The following is a 19034-nucleotide window of genomic DNA, read 5'->3' on the forward strand; positions in this document are numbered from 1 at the left end:
AACTCATCCTGTATGTGGGCTCTCAGATGAGTCAACACAGCTACTGTGCCAAATATTGCCCAGCCTTTCATGTTTCGTTCCAGGCTGTGAATGTCACTTTGGCATGGTTGGGCATTCCTCGCCCACCAGACTGTTGACTTTCAGTCTTGGGTGGAGTGGGTTTTATGGGATAATTGGATAAAGCAGCTCTGCCCTGAAAACTTAGCACCCCTAGAGACTTGTGCCATAAAATAAATCATGCCTTCTTGACTTTCATACTCTGCTCTCTCAGCCCCCTGGGGATGACGTGCTCCGCTCCGCACAGCACATCTCCAAGCTGCAGGCAGTGCAACCTGCTATTTATGCCATCACGTCTCGCCGAGTGCTGACAAAAAGGACAAATTTCCCCATCTGTGAGATGACAGTGATTCCGCCGGCAGCCCAGGTGATTTAGTGGCGTTGTAAAAGTGGTTAGCGGGTTACACGACAGCGCGTGTTACTGGAAACGGTGTCGACTGCCAAAAAGCAGCGGCTGGGAGGGAGAGGGGAAGAGAGAGTAGTGGGGTAGGGGCAGCAGGCAGAGAAAGTAGAGAGAGAGGGAGGAGGAGAGGGGCTGAGTGGTACAGAGAGAAAGGGGGAGAGCTGGATGTGCTTTCAGAGAGATGGAGGAACGCTGGGGAGGGGGGAATGAATGAATAAGGGAGAGACTGAGAGAGAAAGGAGGGATTGTGAGGGTAGAGAAGAAGGAAGAGGAGGAGGGGAGAGAGGGGCTGTGAGGGGGAGAAGGGAAAAGAGAGGAGGAGGAGGAGTGGGACTCTGAGGGTGGAGGTGGGAAGGGAGAGGAGGAGGACGGGGCTGTGAGGGTGGGGATAGGAAGGGAGAGGAGGAAGAGAAGAAGAGAGAGCCCGTGAGGGTGGAGAAAGGGAGGGAGAGGAGGAGGGGGAAAGGGACTGTGAGTGGGAGGGCAGTAGAGAGGGACTGGGAGGAGAGGGGGTAGATGGTGTGGGGGGGGGAATCTGGGATGTCAGTGAGAGAGATTCGAGAGTGTCAGAGGGAGTGAAAGAGGCAGAGGGAGAAGTGAGAGTGAAGAGCAGAGAGAGGGAGCCAGATGCAGAGGGGTGTGCGAGGGAAATGGAATGAGATGCACCAACATGCACTTGCTCAACCTCTCTGAGGAGCAGAAATGATTACATTTCCTCTTCGAATCAATATTCATGAGCAAGAGACCCGAAGTCAGTTTCCCCATGCCAAGTGCGGGGTGTTGGTACATCACTGAACCCACAGCCAGGGCCCTGCCCTCACCAAGGGCCAGAGCCTGAATCCATGGGAGTCTTACCAAGCCCCAGTGAGACCACCCATGACCACCCCGTTCCTGGAAGTCGCTTCCCCCATCCCTTCTCTTCCGGAGCTTTATCATGAGAATCACGCCAGGTTAGACCATGAGCCAAATTCTGAGAGGAGGGCGGGAGTGTGTGTGGGTGTCTGCAACCTTGAGTGGGTCTAAATAAGGGGTAAGGGGGCTGAATGCCCACCCTGGGGAAGGAGTTGGGAGAAGGGGTAAGTCACCTTCATCAGTCAAACTGGTTTGCCTTCGTCTGTACGTAGGGTTCGGCACTAGAGCAGCTACATCCTGGAGTAAATTGGGAGGTACTTCTAAGTGTAAACAGGCGCCACCTTGATCAGGGATCTCCAGCGCTACGAGCATGAGCTTCTGTAGCTTGAGCTAAAGAGTCAGGATCGGTAGCAGGGGTTATAACAGACTCATGTCCTCTCTGGATCAGGCACAGAGAGGGACCCATCACACGCACTCACCATCGACAAAGCTTCTAAACTTGGCTGTAATACTCCATATTCAGCATTGCAACCCCCCAACTCATGAGATTTTAAGCATTAATAAAGTTTGGATTATTTTTCTTTGCCATCTGGTGTTGGAGCCTTGTAGAGCTGCATTGTCAAGCATTTTTCTGCAACCATGAGGCCTGGAAACTTGCTTTTCTTTTCAAATGAAAGCTGAGATGCTCTCCTGATCACTTGCCTCCAGGAGCACCCAAAAGTGTGACGACTCTTAACACTGCACGTTAAAGGGAATAATTGATGAGTGAAGGCTTCAACCCAGATGTCCTGTCTTAGCAGCCACGTGCGTAATACCTGGGCTGGATTCTTTCTCAGGTGAGGAGAAGTTGATGGACAGACTATAGCCATTCTGAGGTCTCTGGGAGAGGGAGGAATGAAAACCCTTTAACCCCATCCTGCTATCCAGCTGTCAAAACCTCCCTGTCTGCACCTCCCCACCCTGCCCACTTCCACCACCAACCCTCCCTAATCACCCACTCCCACTCTCCTTTCCAAATGCAGGCATATGCCCCACAACAGCCATCCCGGCATCTCACCACAGAAGGGACATGCATTGGTGCCATGGTGAGGGCTGGCTGGCAGTTTTCTGATGGAAATGGTTCTCTGTCAGAGGTGCTGATTCCATGGGATTGAAATGTGCTGTGGGGATGTGTTAGTTCCATTGAACCTTTCAGTGGAAATCAGGCAGGTTTCTGGTAGTATTTTGTCTGTATTCCTGCTCTCTCTCCTGCCTGCCTGCCTCCCCAGCTCCGTGGCAGCCAGCCTGGTGGGCTACTCCTGACCCCGTGGGTCCCAGGGGTCCCCAGCTGGCTGCCTCCCCAGCTAGTAACCCCTGGCTCCTATCTAGTGCTTTTCATCAGTAGCCCTCAAAGAAGGTCAGGATCTTTATTCCCATTTTACATCTGGGGAAGCTGAGGCACAGGAAGGTGACATGACTTGCCCAAGGTCACCCAGTAGGACCAGTGGTGGAGCTAGAAATAGAATGCAGGTCATCTGAGTCCAAGTTTAGTGCTGTATCCACTAGGCAATACTGTCTCCCATGCTCTGTGGGCTTCTCAGAGAGCCAGGCTGCTAGATTGATGGCTAGTCAGCTCCCTGGGTTTTCCTGCTTCTCAGCTAGCCAGTTCCCTGAGCTACCCAGCAGTTCACCTGGCCAGTTCCCTGGGCTCTCTGAACAGCCAGCTCTGGGAATCCCTTCATGTGAATAATTTCATGTTTGTTACTTTTTGTTCTGATTTGGAATGAAAAAATATCAACAACATTATTTTGTTTTCAAGGATGGGGATTTCCATTTTACAGCCACATCCCATTTCTACTGGCTGCTGCACAGAGGCGATGATAGCCTACCACCTGGTAGCAGGTGATGGAGTTGCTTCTTTATCTCTAGTGCTCGGTTCAGTGCTGAAGGCCCTGGGTTCAAACACTGCTGGTGGGTGCACAGGCACTGACTTTTATTTTTCCTGGTGAGTGCTCCCTGCCATCCCAAGGCCCCACCCTCCTGTCCCTTCCCCCAAGGCCTGCCCCCACTCCACCTCTTCCTGCCCCTGAGCCCTCCTGCCAGCCACCGAACAGCTGTGGCTAATGGGTGCTGAGCACCCACAATTTTTTTTCTGTGGGTGCCTGAGCACCTATGGGCGAGTGTTTCAATCCAGCTTGGTCAGTGACTTGCCTGCAATACGATGTGAGTATTTTACAACTGAATTATAGAATCATAGAATATCAGGGTTGGAAGGGACCTCAGGAGGTCATCTAGTCCAACCCCATGCTCAAAGTAGGACCAATTCCTAGACAGATTTTTGCCCCCGATCCCTAAATACCTCCCTTAAGGATTGAACTCACATCCCTGGATTTAGCAGGCCAATGCTCCCCTTCCATTCCGACTGTGTTGGCCATGATGATAGTCATCATGCTGTGAGTGGGGGTTATTAGATAGTGGCACAGCTGGTGGATGGGGGCAGGATGCAGAGCAAGATCAATTCCGAAAACATAGAAGAGGGCCAGAGAGATTCTCATGCTTGTCAGAGGGCAGGCAGGGAATGGAGAGGTTTCCCCTGAACACATGTGCTCTGGCTTCCCATGACAAGCGCCTCTGCTGTGCCAAAGAATAGAGCCAATCACCTGGCTTTGTTAGGGAAATTGGTTAACGATCTCTTCAGCAGATGGCAGCTCCTCGTTCCAGGGATGTTATCCAACTGTCTCAATTGCATGGAATCACACTCGCGGTGGTCTTGCTCTCTCTCCTTTCGGTGGCATTCAAGGCTCCTGTGCCACAGAAGGCTTTCAAAGCCAGGCCGCGCCCAAGTGGGGACCCTTTTGTTGCGCCGGCAGAGAGTGTAGGTCAATGGGATAAATTGTTCATTCAAGGTGTGCGCTAGTGAGAGAGGAGAGAAAGAGATGTGCTCCCGTTCACAAGTGGCTGCATCGTGAATATCGGCGCATTCTGAGTGCACCTTTCATAGGCTTTGAATGGGGCATAATAAACAGAGTGCTGGACTCCGTGATGGTGCTTTCACCAGAGCCCGGCTAATGACTCCACTCGGCTTCTTTTGGTCCCAATCGGAATTCGTTTACCCTGAGCTTCAAGGCTGCAGCGTGTGTGCGGAGCAGCGGCAGCCTCAGCTTTGGCCCAGGGACGGTCTTTTCGTTCCGTGTTTGGGCAGTGTCTGGCATGACGGGGTCCTGGTCTGTGAGCTGGGCTCCTAAGGGCTGTGATAATACAAATAATGAATAATAATAGTACGATTCCCTGCTCCTTCGACTGAGAGTGGGTCCTGAGCTGCTGGAGAGATAGGAGCAAGCAGGACAGGGGCTAGTGTCTATTCTGCCCAGCTGCAGTGAAGGCTGGGGTTCACGGGTGGCAGGTATCATAGACTGGGGGAGGCTGTGCCTCCCCAAATAGCCTGGCATGGCCCCACCCACGTTATACCCCCAGACCGCTTCCTGCAGTTCCTTGGTCCTTCCCACTCTTCCCTAGCCCAGGCTGGCTGGAGTAGGCCAGTGGGACTCTTGGCAGCTGGTGCTGGGGGGCATGCCGCTCGCTCGGGGCTCTGGGGTTGGGGGCACTTGGGCAGCCCTGGGCTGGGGTTGTGGAGGGCAGGAGCTATGGAGTGTGTGTGTGTGCGTGCGCGCTCTAGGCTGGGTTCCTGCAGGGAAGGTGGGCAGAAGGGGAGGGCAAGGGGTGGGACCTCGGGCAGAAAGGGAGGGGCCGCTGGCTACTGGCTGCCCACCGTGGGGTTCCTAGGGTTTGCTGCTGCTTCTTCATTCTGATCCTGCTGTAACAGCTTATGCTGTGCCCAGCCCCTCGCCCCCCCACTAGCCAAAGGTTAAATGCAATGCCAGAATTATGCAAAGGGGCCTTAAAATAAGAGGATCCAGCCTTCTCCCTTGACTATATCGAGGCTGATTCTTTGGTATGCCTGCCTGTTCTTTCCCAGGGGGACTGTTTGAGATGATGCCATTATGGTTTAAACACCATTGGGAACTGCATCTGATTGCTTCATGGTTTTGTTTTCCACTCTTATAGGGTTACCATATTTCAGATTCCCCCCCACCAAAAAGACACTGTGGGGGGGGATAGGGAGGGAGCTGGGGGGGTGCAGTTGAAGGAGGGGTTTACCTGCAGTAATGGTACTCGCTGGAGGTGGGGGAGCAGTGTCACTCCCTGTCATCATCAGGGCTGCCCAGAGGATACAGGGGGCCTGGGGTCTTCAGCGGCAGGGGCCCCCCACCGCTGAATTGCCATTGAAGACCCAGCATTTCGACGGCAGGTCCCCAGGGCGGAAGGACCCCCCTCCCCCTGCCGCGGGTCTTCGGGGCACTTCAGCTGCGGGTCCAGAGTGGAAGGACCCGCTGCCACTGAATTGCCACTGAAGACCTGGAGCAGAAGAATCTCTGCGGGCCTGGGCCCCGCGAGAATTTTCCGGGGCCCCTGGAGCAAATGAAGGACCCCGCTCCAGGGGCCCCAAAAAACTCTCATGGGGGCCCCCGTGGGGGATGGCCCTGGTCATCATGGCAGGGCTGCTGGCGTCAATCAGCACCTACCTGCAGGACCCTTTCCCCAGGGCTGGGAGCCAGGGGCCTGGGTGGACGGGATCCAGCAGCTGTGGCTGCAGGGGATTGGCTCAACCAGCTGCAGATGCAGGGAAGGGACCAACCGGGAAGTGGAGCAATCGAGGCTCTTTCTGAGCTGCCGCGTCTGCTCTGCAAAAATCCAAGATATTGCGTTGTTTGAAAAATCTGCCAGGACAGAGGCTCAAAAAAGAGGCAGCGCCTGGGAAAACCAGGATGTACGGTAACCGTAACTCTTCATGGTGGGCAGTATCAGACTGGCAGAAGAGGTGGTTGCCTCGGGCAGCGAAATGCGGGTGGCTTCAGGCTGGTCAGGGTGGCTACCTGCCAGTTTGCCTCAGGCCACAGAACCCCTGGAGCTGACTCTTTCTGATGGTTTAATTCATCAGCTGCTTTGGCAATTGTCCATGTGGGGAAGCTTTGGCTTTGCAGCCCTGTCTTTCTGTCTGATTGGTTTTCTTGCACATTTGTGTGGCAGTATTGGGACTGGCTCCGCATTTGCTGAGCTCAGGAGCTCTGGGGAAATCACTGGCCTGTAGCTGATCTCTCATGCACCTGTGTAAGTCAGAAGACCTTCTACTGAAGCTGATGGAGTAAAAATTTTTGTGCAAGTCAGATCAGAATTCAGCTTGTTTGAGTTGGGCAATTTCACAAAGTTTTTTTTCCACAGAGGCAGTCATTTGCTTTACGCATCCAGCTTCAGAAGGTTTTGATTTTGCACAAGAGGCGGGTAGCCCTTTCCCCCCGCAGTGAAAACAGCAAGTTTACCCCCATCTGGAAAAAGACCAGCAGAGGCCTCAGAATTTGGAAACTCACAGCAAATCATCAGACACTGACACTGTATGGAATCTGGGGGACACTTTAGGTATTTTGAATACCAATATAGTAAAATGGCAGTGGGTTGTGCCAGATATGCCATGTGATGTATCTGCAAAAGTGTGATAATTTGCTGAGTGTGATGATCTCCTTTATGTGTTTGTATCACCTTTGTATTGTAAGTTATATGTATGGTATGTCCAGGGCTGCCCAGAGTGGCGGAGGGGCAATTTGCCCCAGGCCCCGCAGGAGCCCTGTGAGCTCTGGCCCAGCAGTGGTCCAGGTCTTGAGCCGGCATTTTGGCGGGGGGGGCCCTTCAGTGCTGCTGAAGATGCGCAGCGACTGAAGGGCACCCCCTCGCCGCTGAAATGCTGCTGGAGACCTGGACCGCCACCGGGTGAGCCCCCTGAATCCTCTTGGCGGCCCTGGGTATGTCTGTAGTTCCAAACTTGTGCTGTGCATCTGGGTGACAACCCCAGACAAATTCGCATGAGCACTGCCTAACTTGCTTGATGGCCCATCAACTATAGAACTGACCCATTGAGAGAAGAAAAAGGATATACTTTGTCATAGACTCAGCAAGGCATGCAGGGGCTGCCTATGAATCATAGACTCTCAGGGTTGGAAGGGACCTCAGGAGGTATCTAGTCCAACCCCCTGCTCAGAGAGGGACCAATCCCCAGACAGATTTTTGCCCTGATCCTTAAATGGCCCCCTCAAGGATTGAACTCTCAATCTTTAATCACGGGGGGGGGTGACTTTTAAAACAGCCTTAAAACTAATCCATTTATGAGATCACCTCCTTCCAAATGAGTTAGTCTTGGCAGGTTTGATGGGATCCTGGTGTTTAGTGCATTATGCCCTCCTTGCTCCTGGCATGCTGGTCGTCAATCTTCCCCTCTTTCCAATCTCCATCTTTGCACTCTCATCTTTCAAGAGGCTGATCAGTATTATCCCTCCAGGCCGGCACTCAGATACCACACTGAGGAGTGTGGTGTAAACACCTAGCTAGACAGATATAGATGTCTTGTCAGATCTGGATTAGGGCATGGGACTGAGATCAAATCAGTGCCTGGATTTGGGTTCAGTTTCCTGCTGTGTTACCTTGGGCAAGTCACTTCCCCTCCCTGGGCCTCAGTTTCCCCAATGGGGATGTTGGGAGGACACATGCATTAAAGATGATGAGGTGCTCACATATTTTGGTGATGGGGGCCAAGGCTTGGATTTGAGCCTCTACGTCAGTCCCCAAATGTAGTGCGAGTTCTGTCATCGTGATCCAAGAATGGGATGCCAGTGCAAGGCTGGATCTGTATCTTGTTGTACTTTTTTGGGAGTTCACCTGTAAAGCCTGTTGAGGGAGGGGGCCAAGTGTGCTCCTCCGTGTGTGTACAGTGTGACAGGTATTGTAATCTGAGGCAGTATCTTTGGGGACCAGAGTGTAGAAAGTTGCTCTCCCTTTAAGTATAACTGGGGGACGGGAATTGTATGCAACTCCAGGGCGTGTGTGCTGGTGTGTACCAACTCCACACGGAACAACAAAGGGTTAAGGAGCTGCTCTGGACTCAGCCAGCCAGCCCCACCCTTCCACACCTGCAAGGCATGCACAGGCTGCAGGATGAGCAGAGCTGCTCACTTGTGGGCAGACCAGGGAAGAGAACAAACCTTCAGCTCCTGAGGAAAGGGGTGACTGAAGGTAGGAGCTTCCCCGATGGCCACTCCCTGAGGGAAGGCAGGGACGGATTCTGATGCACCCTGAAGGGCATCATTCCTCTCTATTCCCTAGGAACTCCATTTATTTGCCATAATTCCCCTTGCTTTTTGTCCACAGACTACGTTGCAAGGAGAGAGGCTTTAAAGTGACCTGGACACAGGGCCAAGTCCCAGGAACAGGCAGGTTCAGAGGTGCAGCAGCCATCAGGGAGAGAGCTGCCATGCCACGCCCGGCCATGAGGAGGCGCCAGCAGTGAGTCAACCCCTTCACAGGGCAGCGTTACCACAGCTGTGGGGGTGGGGGGATGATTAAGGTGAATTGCTTAGGCTGTAAACACCTCCAGAGTGGTACCACACCCCTGGGGAGGTGAATCTGTGTTGGTTCAAAGTGGGTTTTCCAGAGACCATCAGATAAAAAAAGAGATTTTGATATAAAATGGCTGGATTTAAACTGATTCAGGGCCTTCATTCTGATCCCTCCCCGGCCTGCGACCCTTGCAGAAACATCGGAAAGACCTTGGGCTATTAGGCACCACAAGACTGATGGGAGACTCCTGGCATGTTTGGTGTGTGTTTAAATCTGTTTGCTGTTTTTAGCATGTTTTCTCTGGGACGCTTTTACCTTAAGAATAAAGGTGCTTGCTTCGAAAGACCTGTGCGGGAACTTGTAACTGCTGGCAGCACACTGTTCATAAGTCTCAGGGAGACAGAGCAATGCACGGGTGCTGGTCATTAGGCAAACTGGCTTGCTGGGGGTATCACAGTGCAAGGCAGGGAGCTGTGCAGTCGTAAAACTCCTGGTCAGAAGGGAGGGGGACAAGGGTCCCTACCCAGGAGACAGCTGGAGGCCTCAGATCTGGCTGGCTACTCCTGGAGTAGAGCATGAAAGTGGGGGAGGAATACTGGTGCAGTTATCCTAAAAGTGTGACATACGGCACCAAACGTGCCACTAGCATGCAGCAAACAGGAATGAATACAGACTTGGTGCATTAGAATCTTACTCCTCCAGTAGGGAATTTCCTGCCTGCAGGGTGAATTCCACTGAATTACATTGAGATCCTGTATAAAGACATTCCAGGACAGGACAGGTTCTGGGATTGTCAGTAATAAATCTTCGGCCACATCCTCAGCCTCTGAGAAAAAAGTGATTCAAAGTGGAGAGTCAGGGTTTTTGCTTAGCCACACAGTAACACCCAGGAGCATGAGAGGCCAGGACAGGAGAGAGGTGGATCAGAGAAACCTTTCTTGCTTGGGGCACGTGGGGTCCCCCATCCCTCCTCCAGCCCCTCCCAGACCATTGGCTCAGGTGAGCAATAACATTTGTTGTGGTCTCGGTGTGGTAGTGGGTGGTGGTGATGGTGTGGTTGTGCTATTAATGGCAGGAAGTGGGTTGTGTTGCTGGTAGTGGGTACTGTTGTTAGTGGGTGTTTGAGTTGGCAGTGGTAGTGATGTTGGTGTTACTGAGTGGTTGTGGTGTTTTTGACACTAGTGGGGGTTAGCGGTGGTAGCAAGTGGTGGTAGTGGAGGCTGTTGCTGGGGGTAGGGGATGGTTTTAGTGGTGTTGGTGGGTGGTAATAGTGTTGGTGGCAGTGGGTGGTGCTCGTGGATCGTGTCATTGGTGCTAGTTGAGGTTAGTGGTGGTAACAATGACAATAGTGATTTGATCCCTTACGTGGCTCACCAGGATCACAATCAGAGCTGGTTCCTGGGGTGGCACCACCTGTCCGACCAAAGCCAGGAGGAGAGAGAAAGCCCATGTTCATTTAGTCTTCTCACTCAGCTAAACGTCTCAGTCATTAAGAAAGAAGACATTGGAGTGAGGGCCAGCTGCCAGTTCAGGCTGACTTCAAAGAGCCTCTGATACCGTGCGCCTGACATTCCCCTAATCTCTTCCAGCATTTGGTAAGAGCCATATAAAACCTGCCGACCATCAGTCTCACCTCTGACACTGCTGTACTCACGGGGATGCACTACCGAACACTGCTTGGAGGACAGCACTGCTTTTCCCAGCCCCACGACACATGGCACTTACCCCACCATCTCCCACACACAGACTGGCTTTTGCAACCAGGAATGCCCGGAAAGAAATGGGCAAGGTGTGGCCAAAGCCAATAATCACTCTGAGCTCATGCAGAGGCCATTCCAGGTGGGTGTAGCAGTCCATTTCGGACTTTACTCTTCCTCCTTCCAGGGATAATGTAACCAGAGCCCATGCCACTCCGCTCAGAAGTTCTGCTTAGTTCTTCTTTCCAGGATTGAGCATAGAATCCATTACAGGTGGGCACAGACTCCAATTTGGGTTGTACCTAGAGAGGTGGGCCTGGTATTCCAGCGCAGATTTTCTATCTCCTCCCATGGGATTGGGCCCTGTGTCTATTCCCGTTGGGCACAGAAATCTAGCTCAGGTACATCTCCTTCCCAGGGCCCACTCCAGGTGGGTACAGAAGTCCATTTCACTCTCTGAAGAAGCATTCCCTTTTATTGGTTGCAGTTTTGCACCAATAAGAGCATTTGCTATTCTCCTGTTGATAAACTTTCAATCAGCTACTCAGGGCTCAGGAACGATACCAGGTGACTTAGGCGACCAGTCAACACACAAAACAAATCCCAAGTAACCACCATGCTCATGTTCTGGGATAACCCACAGGTTACCCTTTGTTTGGATAAATGATATAAGGACCAGTTAGGAATTAGGAGGAAAGATCCGTATTGCTTCGTTGACAGTTTGTGAACAGGAAAGAGGGCGACATTGGTGAAACAACAACTTTGTCATCAAAATTTCACCTGTAGTCACTGCCTGATCAGCCTCCGAGGAAGCATGTTCTTGAAACTACAGCATGAAGCTACCATTCAGGAGACCTGGGCTCGATTCCTGGCTCTGCCATAGACCCCCCCGCCCCCAGTTTGATAAGGGTGAGCTCACCTGTAAAAAGGATATGAGAGTTCCTAACTTGTCATAAGAACCTATAACCACAAATGCTGCTGGGAAAAGGTACAGAAGGGAGAGGAACTGATATAACTCAAAGACTGTGTTAAAATCATGCTTGGTAAAAACAGATGATATGGAACTGGAGATTCCCAAATAACGGTATAGTCAGGCTAAGTGATAGCCACTTAATAAGGGATAAGATATTCCATCCATTACTCTGTCTTTGGGTCCTTAAAAGAACAAATGGAGGCTGCTGGACCAAGCTTTCCCCATCATGGCTCCCACCCCTCTGGGACCCCCACGCCTTCTTTGTCGTAATCCTGAGGGATGTCCTGACCAGCTCAGGGCAGAGAAAGGGACCCAGATGACATCGTCACTCGCTGCCAGCTCCAGCTCAATCCCAAACAACTCCTGAAATAAAACTGGATCTGACTTTATCAAACTGCAGCAGCACCTGCCAAAGGGGCAGGAATTGTCATCTTTCAGGCCATCCAAGAAACTAGACCAACCAGACAAGCAGGGCTGGCTCTGGCTTTTTTGCCACCTCAAGCAAAAAAACCCAAAAAAACACCAGGGTGCAGGAAACCAAAAAAAACCCAACAAACAAACAAAAAACCCCACCAGGGTGCAAACTTTCGGTGCCACTTACTTGGCAGCTCGCAGCTGCCTCCCCCGGCTGCGCTGGCGAGCCTCTGAGTGGGCAGTGGCTGCACTCTGGCTAGCAGGACTTCCTGTGCTGCAGACATGCCCCGGGCAGCGGAGTGCGGAGTGCCCCGGCTAGTGGGGGAGAGGGAGGACAGGAGAGAGAGAAGGGGGGCAGCCAGGGCTTCCTTCCGGCGGGGCGCTTGTGGGGAGGGCTCAGCGCTGCTTCCGCCCACAGGTGAATTGAAAGTCGTCGGTTGGCAGGGAGGGAAGGACATGGGCTGCCGGGCTTGCTGCAGACCTGGCACCGGCTTGGGCTGACGGAGCGTGAAGCCTGCCTGCTCCCAGCAAGGAGCTCTCCTCCTCCGCGCTGCCGTCCCCTAAAGTGGCGCACTGAAAGTCATCTGCAAAACAAAAGAAAAACAGACAAAGAAACAAACAACGAGAAAACAGGGTGCAGGGCGGCTGGCGGCGAACCAAAAAAAAAAAAAAAAGTGGCCGTGCCACCCTAGGATTGGGCGGAATGCCGCCCCTTAGAATCTGCTGCCCCAAGCACAAGCTTGGTCAGCTAGTGCCTGGAGCCGGCCCTGCAGACAAGGGGGTTTTCCTTCTAAAACTCTCGCCAGCTAAAGGGAAAGGATGTTAAGGCTTTTATTTTATTCCATACTTTACGTTTCAGAGGCTTTACCTGCTTTTCGGTATCTGAAATAAAAAAGTCGAAAGGCTTTTGAATGGTGTTTGCCATGGTACTAAGCAGGCTCTGGGCTCCGTATATCAAACCCCGAGCCTTGTTTAGCGCTGTTTAATGATAGACTGCAACTGGGTTCTCTTAATACCTTTGGCCCATTTATTCCATCAGCCCCTGGCTACGTCACTCAATCACGCTCTGTTTCCCATCTGTGAAACGGGGGGATAATCATTCCCTACCTTCCTGCGTGAAGATCAATTCATGAACGGGTGGGCGGTGTTCATCTCCTGCTGTGACAGAGGCCAGAGAAGTGCCTAGTCCCATAGACTCATTAACTGGAAAACCGCTCAGCCTGAGTGGGGCGAGGAAGAGTCTAAATGCAGACGCTGGCTCCCGTTCGTACAAAGGTTCTTAATGCCATTTTATATGCGTCCCCTTCTCTATGTATATTAAAGAAATGGAGAAAATAAATTGAAATGAAATTGAATGGGGAGCTCTGGTGTGTGAACAGTGCAATGTGACACTCAAGCCTTTGTCCTGAAGTGCCGGGGATTTGCATGGATCTTTGCTGTTCCTGGCACTTAGCACTGAGGATACAGTATTAAGATGCATGTTTTATCATTATGTGGATTTAAGTGGCATTGTGGGAAATAAATGAGGGGGTGAATTTTAATGCCAGAGAGATGAGAGAATAAAGGCTGTGCATGCGGACAAGGATGATGCGAGGAAGTGCTGTGCAATCTTGGCTTCATAAAACCTTCCCAATGCCCTGTGATCCTGCAGCACTCCTTGCACACCCCAGTCCTCTCCAGCTGCCACCCCACGCCTAACCTCCCATCCCTGTGGGCTTGCCCAGGGTTACCCCAGCTCCATCTAGCCTCTGTGCTCTTCCCAATCCGGCATCAGGCCAGGAGACAGAACCAAGGCAACATTGGTGGCACTGGAGGAGGTGGTCCTCTTGGCCAAATACTAGGGCCCGTTCTCCCAGTTTGCACTGCTGGGCCTCTGTCTAGCCAAGTGACATGGTCACTTATTTCTGCTGCCAAGCCACAGAGTTGTGGCAGGGGCTGGTGGGATTGCACTGAGATGGCGTCGACTGTCCCTTCTCAAGCTGCCCCAGAGAATCATGACTGGCTCCTTCACACCCAAGCTGTGACCTGTGCAGTCCCACGGGGATCCATCCTCTCTTTCATCCTGTTCCACATCCATCCATAGCCACTAGCCTGGATGCAAATGCTAGCAGTAAACGGAGGACACCCAGCTCTGTACTGTGCCCACAACAGGCTCATGCCACGCTATCCCCCAAGAGCTTGGCTGAGACCAGCAACTGGATGTACTTGGAGAAGCAGAATCCTGGGAAGGCCTGAGATGATGAGACAAGGAGAGGGAGGCACTGCAAGGAACTCCTGGCCTCCAGAACATCCTCCTTCATTGAGGTCATCTGGCCTGACATCATTAGGATGCTCCACAGCCACAAAACACGAGCTTTCTGGCTCTGGCTGGCAAGAACGCAGCTGTTCAGACATAGTCACAGTGCTCCACAGAGCCAGGGCCTCTGGGCTCAGTTACTGTAATGCTCTGTGCGTAGGAATGAAGCAGCCAACCTTAAAACAGCTGCAATTAGTTCGGCACAGCAGCTCAGCCAAACAGACTGCCCTTCCCAGGGCTCTCCACTCTTCACTGACTACCCAGTGAGCACTGGGACAAATTCAAGGCATTGATCGTGAAGCCTTCCATGGGCCCGATCCATGTTACTGAAGGGTCTTCTCAACCTGTGTCCTCACGAGACGTGACACTTTCTTTCCACTGAGACAGTGGCCCCATCAGCTTCAAGAGTGAGTTTCCTAGATGCTTGGGACAGAGGTCTTTTGGAGACTGACTTGTGAATCTTTCTCCCAGAGGGGATCAGATGAGTTTGAACCTCAACGCCTTCAGAGAAAAATGCAACACCCTCATCTGCAACTGTGCCTGCTTGCTATGACACACAGAAAACCCCAAGAACAACAGAAGCCCCAGTCCCTGCTGTCTGGAGGGAAGAGAGAGAAGCACACCTTATTTTGGCTAGCACTCGGATACCACGGTGATGGGCTCTCACATACGAACCTAGGTAAATGAGACATCTGGTTTCCTCATCGTTTAAAGGCAAGGGGTGGGATTTTCAAAAGCACCCATGTGACTTAGATGTGCAAATCCGACTGGCTTTTAGTGAAACTTGGGCTCCTAAGTCATTTTGATACTTCTGGAAGCCCCAGGCAGCATGACTGCTCCATGGAGTTCTTACCTGTAAACGATGGAGGAGGAATGTTGTGTTTTCAGTTTGCATGGCACAATGCCGGACCACCTCGCTTTTGATTTTAAGATAGTGATAGGTGGGGCATTGTACAAGTTATGTCAAAAGTCACATGACTAACCGTGTCTGGGGTGTGATGATGTGTAGGATGGCGCTGGAAGGAATCCATCGCAGACAGAATAGATATCATGTAAGTCACAGCATCTTAACATCATGATTAGGCATCATACGGGCCTGGTTTTGCTTTGTGCTGGGATGTTCTAGCAAAGAAATGGTTAGCTCTTGGAAGGTAACACAAGGTTGCCTTGCAGAATAAAGAGACTATAATAATAATGAATAATCTGCACTATTGCATCGGATTTTCCTGGAGGATCTCAAATTGCTGTGTTTGGTCTCAGCATGTTTACCACCTTTTTACCATTTAGATCTTAGTTCGGGCCCAGTCATTCAGACCAGATGTGAATATTGGGCTGTTGCATGCAGGGATGGCTGGATAATAAAATACACGAGGTATCTGGTCTCCTAAATGCTTAAAGGCAACTTGGCTCCTCCCTGGAGTTTGTCCTTCACATGAGAAATAAGCAAGGTTGAAGGAAGTAAGAACCAACCTGAACCTTGGTTCAAAATTCAAACCAAACTCTTTTGCAAAGCTTGAAAGTTTGGCCTGCCTCTTTGCTTCTATAGCAGCACAGAGGCTATTCTCTCTGCAGGTCTCCAGCCTCACCAGAAGCAGAAAGTGCTAGAAATCTCATGAGAGGCTACTTTAATGAGATTCTCAACCCTCTGCAGATTCGGGAGATCCAAAGAGTTTGGATCCAATCTAAAGAAATGGCCGAGCTCCTGGGATGCTTATTCACTCTGGATTTCTGAACTCTCAGGGTCTCCTACCACTAGCAATAGTCACGTAATGGGGCTACAGGGCATGCAGTCACCAGAAAATCATAGGTAGGGATCTTGTGACTGATGCAAAGGAATGCCCAGAGAGCAGTGTGCTGTATTGTCTGGGCTTTGGGGGCATTCCAAAGCATTCATTTAAACGTTATGCATTTGAGAGAGAAGCGCAGGCAAGGAGGATCTTTGGCTGCTAGCCGAGGAAGATGCAAAGGGTGCCTGAATGGCTGAGGAGTCAGATAATGGGACATGGGATCTGGTATCATGAATTTGTGTTGCGGTGGTGCCTGGGACCCAGACATGGACCTCAATCACCCTGTAATTTCAGTTAGATAGGGTGTTCTTCTGCATCGTCATTTAGCAATGTGGTGTCAGACCACTGCTGCCTTCCCTTTGTCATCAGTGTTGGAGTCACATTTGCTAATGCCCTTTCTTTTCACTTTCCCCCTGCAGACCCTTTTTGCCTTCATCCCCAGCCTGTGACACTGAACTGAGGGCTCTGTAGACTGTACTGTACTGTGACTAACCAGCAGGAATCGCTGCTTGAGGGATAAACATCTGGCCTTCTCCCCAGTCCTCTTTTCTGGAAGCTGTGCATGCCACCTTCATCATTGCAACAAATCCACTGCGTGATCAGCAGAGCAGCTGGACCGCTGTGGAGCTCATATCTCTCAGCCTGCCACGGCCGAAAGGAGAGACGTGGGACTGGACGTTTAAAATGTATAACAGAAACTCAAAGGAGAGACATCGGGATGGTAACACAAGGAGGAGGAAGCTGGCAATGCTGTGGGCTTCATTTCTGTGACATGCATGTTTTCCATTATCCGAGCTCCACAGTTCTGTATTTTCAGTATTCTACCAGCAGGAAGAGAACAGGTACGGAGGTAAATTTGGGTCTAAAGCAGAGCTGGGCCTAAACCAAAACCTCAGTTCCGGACAAACCTGAACCCTGGCAGAGTTGGGATCTGAATCTGAGCTTTGCTGGTGCGGGCTCCTCTCTAGACTTAACAAGGCACAGCTGGCGTGTAATCCCAGATGAGTGGTCTGGATGTCATGTCAGTGCAGACAGTGCCCCTAGATACACAATACTAATTTAACAGGACCCAGCACCAGCACCACATGCTGTGCGTGGGGGAGTGATGGGGGGCAGTTCATGACTAAGGCAGGTGCGATGTCCTTGAGAGATAGATGTTGGGGAGAACATAGAATCACCAACAGATTCTCATTTTTGAGCCTATTAATACAAAGTTTTGTCTACTTTACAAATAAAAATAGATTCACTCCACCATCTGCCTGCCAGCTGCTCTGCTGTCACTCCAACTAGGGAACAAGTGTGTCCTATCCCTCACACCTTCTGCAAGATTCATCATTCTATTTTTTTTTTTGTAGATTGCTTGGCTGATGCCATCCGCAAGCAGCAATTATTAGCTTCTCCAGCTAGGAATGGGGCGCGTTTGTTATGAATATCTTCACAAGTTTCCTCACAGTTCAGACAGAGAATCCTGGGGTGGGTGGGTTGCTGGTTTTTCTGTTTGTGTGGTTTTGGGTTTTTGCTGCTGTTGTTGCTTTCCTCTTGCAGCCTTGGATGTTGTCACCCAGTGACAGGCTGATGAAAGTTGGTCAGAAAGGAGGATGCAGAGACAGATTTGGGCAAAAGAAAAAAAAAAGAAGTAACAAGAAGGCAGTCTGGCATTTTCCTAGCATATTTCCCCTTGATTATTCAGTTCCATCTTCTTCTGTACTGAAGTGTCAAACGCCCCCATCCCTGATTTCTGCCTACCTTCCCTTGCAGAATGATTAATCCACTCCATAGTTTCTGCAGGATTCTGGGAAATCCTGTCAGAGTCTCTGATAAACTTTCTTTTGGATCTGACACAGTCAATGCTAAAGGGCTGGTCCTGGGCCCTTTGAGTCCAGACCTTCGAAGGATACTCTGAGAGTTAGATGTCTAAACACATTTGAGGATTGTTGGGGATTGGTCCTGCTTTGAGCAGGGGATTGGACTAGATACCTCCTGAGGTCCCTTCCAACCTTGATATTCTATGATCTGGGCTTTGCTCTCTCTATGGTCTGCAAAGTGGGAGCCATTTTTTCAATCTTATGGGTTCTACAAAGGCCTCTGATTATCTGTGTTTAACCTCTGGCAGGAACTCCCTTTGGACGATCAGCATGATTGAGTAGCTAGAGCACTGGATTGCAAGGTAAGAGAGCTGTGTTCTGTTCCGGGTTCTGCTGTGTTGCCTCCTCTCCTTCAGCTGCCTTGTCCATTTAGAGAATGAGCTGCATGGGCAACCATCTCTCACAACGCACTTGGACAATGTCCAGCACCATAGGGCCATAATCTCCGTTGTTACTGAAGTACAAATGATAAATAATAGGAACACTTTGCTGTAGCAGCTGCATGGACCTGCATGGATGAATAGGTGCTCAGCTGAGTGTGGTATAAATGTATAGAAGTGAGGAATTAGGAACGACCATAGCAGGTGAGTCCAGTAACCCATTTCTGACAATGGTCAGTACCAGACACTTGACAAGAAGTTGCAAAATATCTCGAATGGAATTCTCTGCCTGTTGGTGATGTATCTTCCTATCCCTTGTTAGTAAGTAGCTGGCTTATACTGTGAATCATAAGGTAGGATTTCTATCTATCTATCTGCCCACCACTTCCCCAGTATCTGCACAGCTAACAAGCTGTAATATATTTAGCCTCACAAAACCTCATTTGACAGCTGAGAATTGAGGTACGGACACAATAAGTGAGTTGGTCAAAAAGGGAACATGTGGTAGAGCAGAGAATTCAACTCCTGTGTCCTGAGTCCCAGGCTGCCATTAGATTAATAGATTCTAGGACTGGAAGGGACCTCGAGAGGTCATCGAGTCCAGTCCCCTGCCCTCATGGCAGGACCAAATACTGTCTAGACCATCCCTGATAGACATTTATCTAACCTACTCCTAAATATCTCCAGAGATGGAGATTCCACAACCTCCCTAGGCAATTTATTCCAGTGTTTAACCATCCTGACAGTTAGAAACTTTTTCCTAATGTCCAGCCTAAACCTCCCACTGTACTGGGGGCATGGGTCAACCATGTACGGCTGTACAGTGCAGATATCCTTCAACACAGCCAGCTCAGATATTTTCATCAAAAATAATTGTGACAGAAAATG

The 19034-nt window shown here is 50.8% G+C and overlaps 1 long non-coding RNA gene across 2 annotated transcripts; it reads left to right on the forward strand.

Annotated features, from left to right (window-relative positions):
• The first annotated feature begins 233 nt into the window (after positions 1 to 233).
• LOC115636808 lies at positions 234 to 18220 on the forward strand. 2 transcript variants are annotated; one of them, XR_003997073.1, is made up of 6 exons: positions 234 to 424; positions 2021 to 2148; positions 3111 to 3262; positions 8546 to 8680; positions 16321 to 16743; positions 18015 to 18220. It is a non-coding gene; the product is annotated as an uncharacterized LOC115636808 (long non-coding RNA). The 2 variants fall into 2 exon arrangements; XR_003997074.1 differs by lacking the exon at positions 3111 to 3262.
• Positions 18221 to 19034: the final 814 nt, after the last annotated feature.

Source organism: Gopherus evgoodei, chromosome 18, assembly GCF_007399415.2.
Source record: "Gopherus evgoodei ecotype Sinaloan lineage chromosome 18, rGopEvg1_v1.p, whole genome shotgun sequence".
NCBI classification, from domain to species: Eukaryota; Metazoa; Chordata; order Testudines; family Testudinidae; genus Gopherus; species Gopherus evgoodei.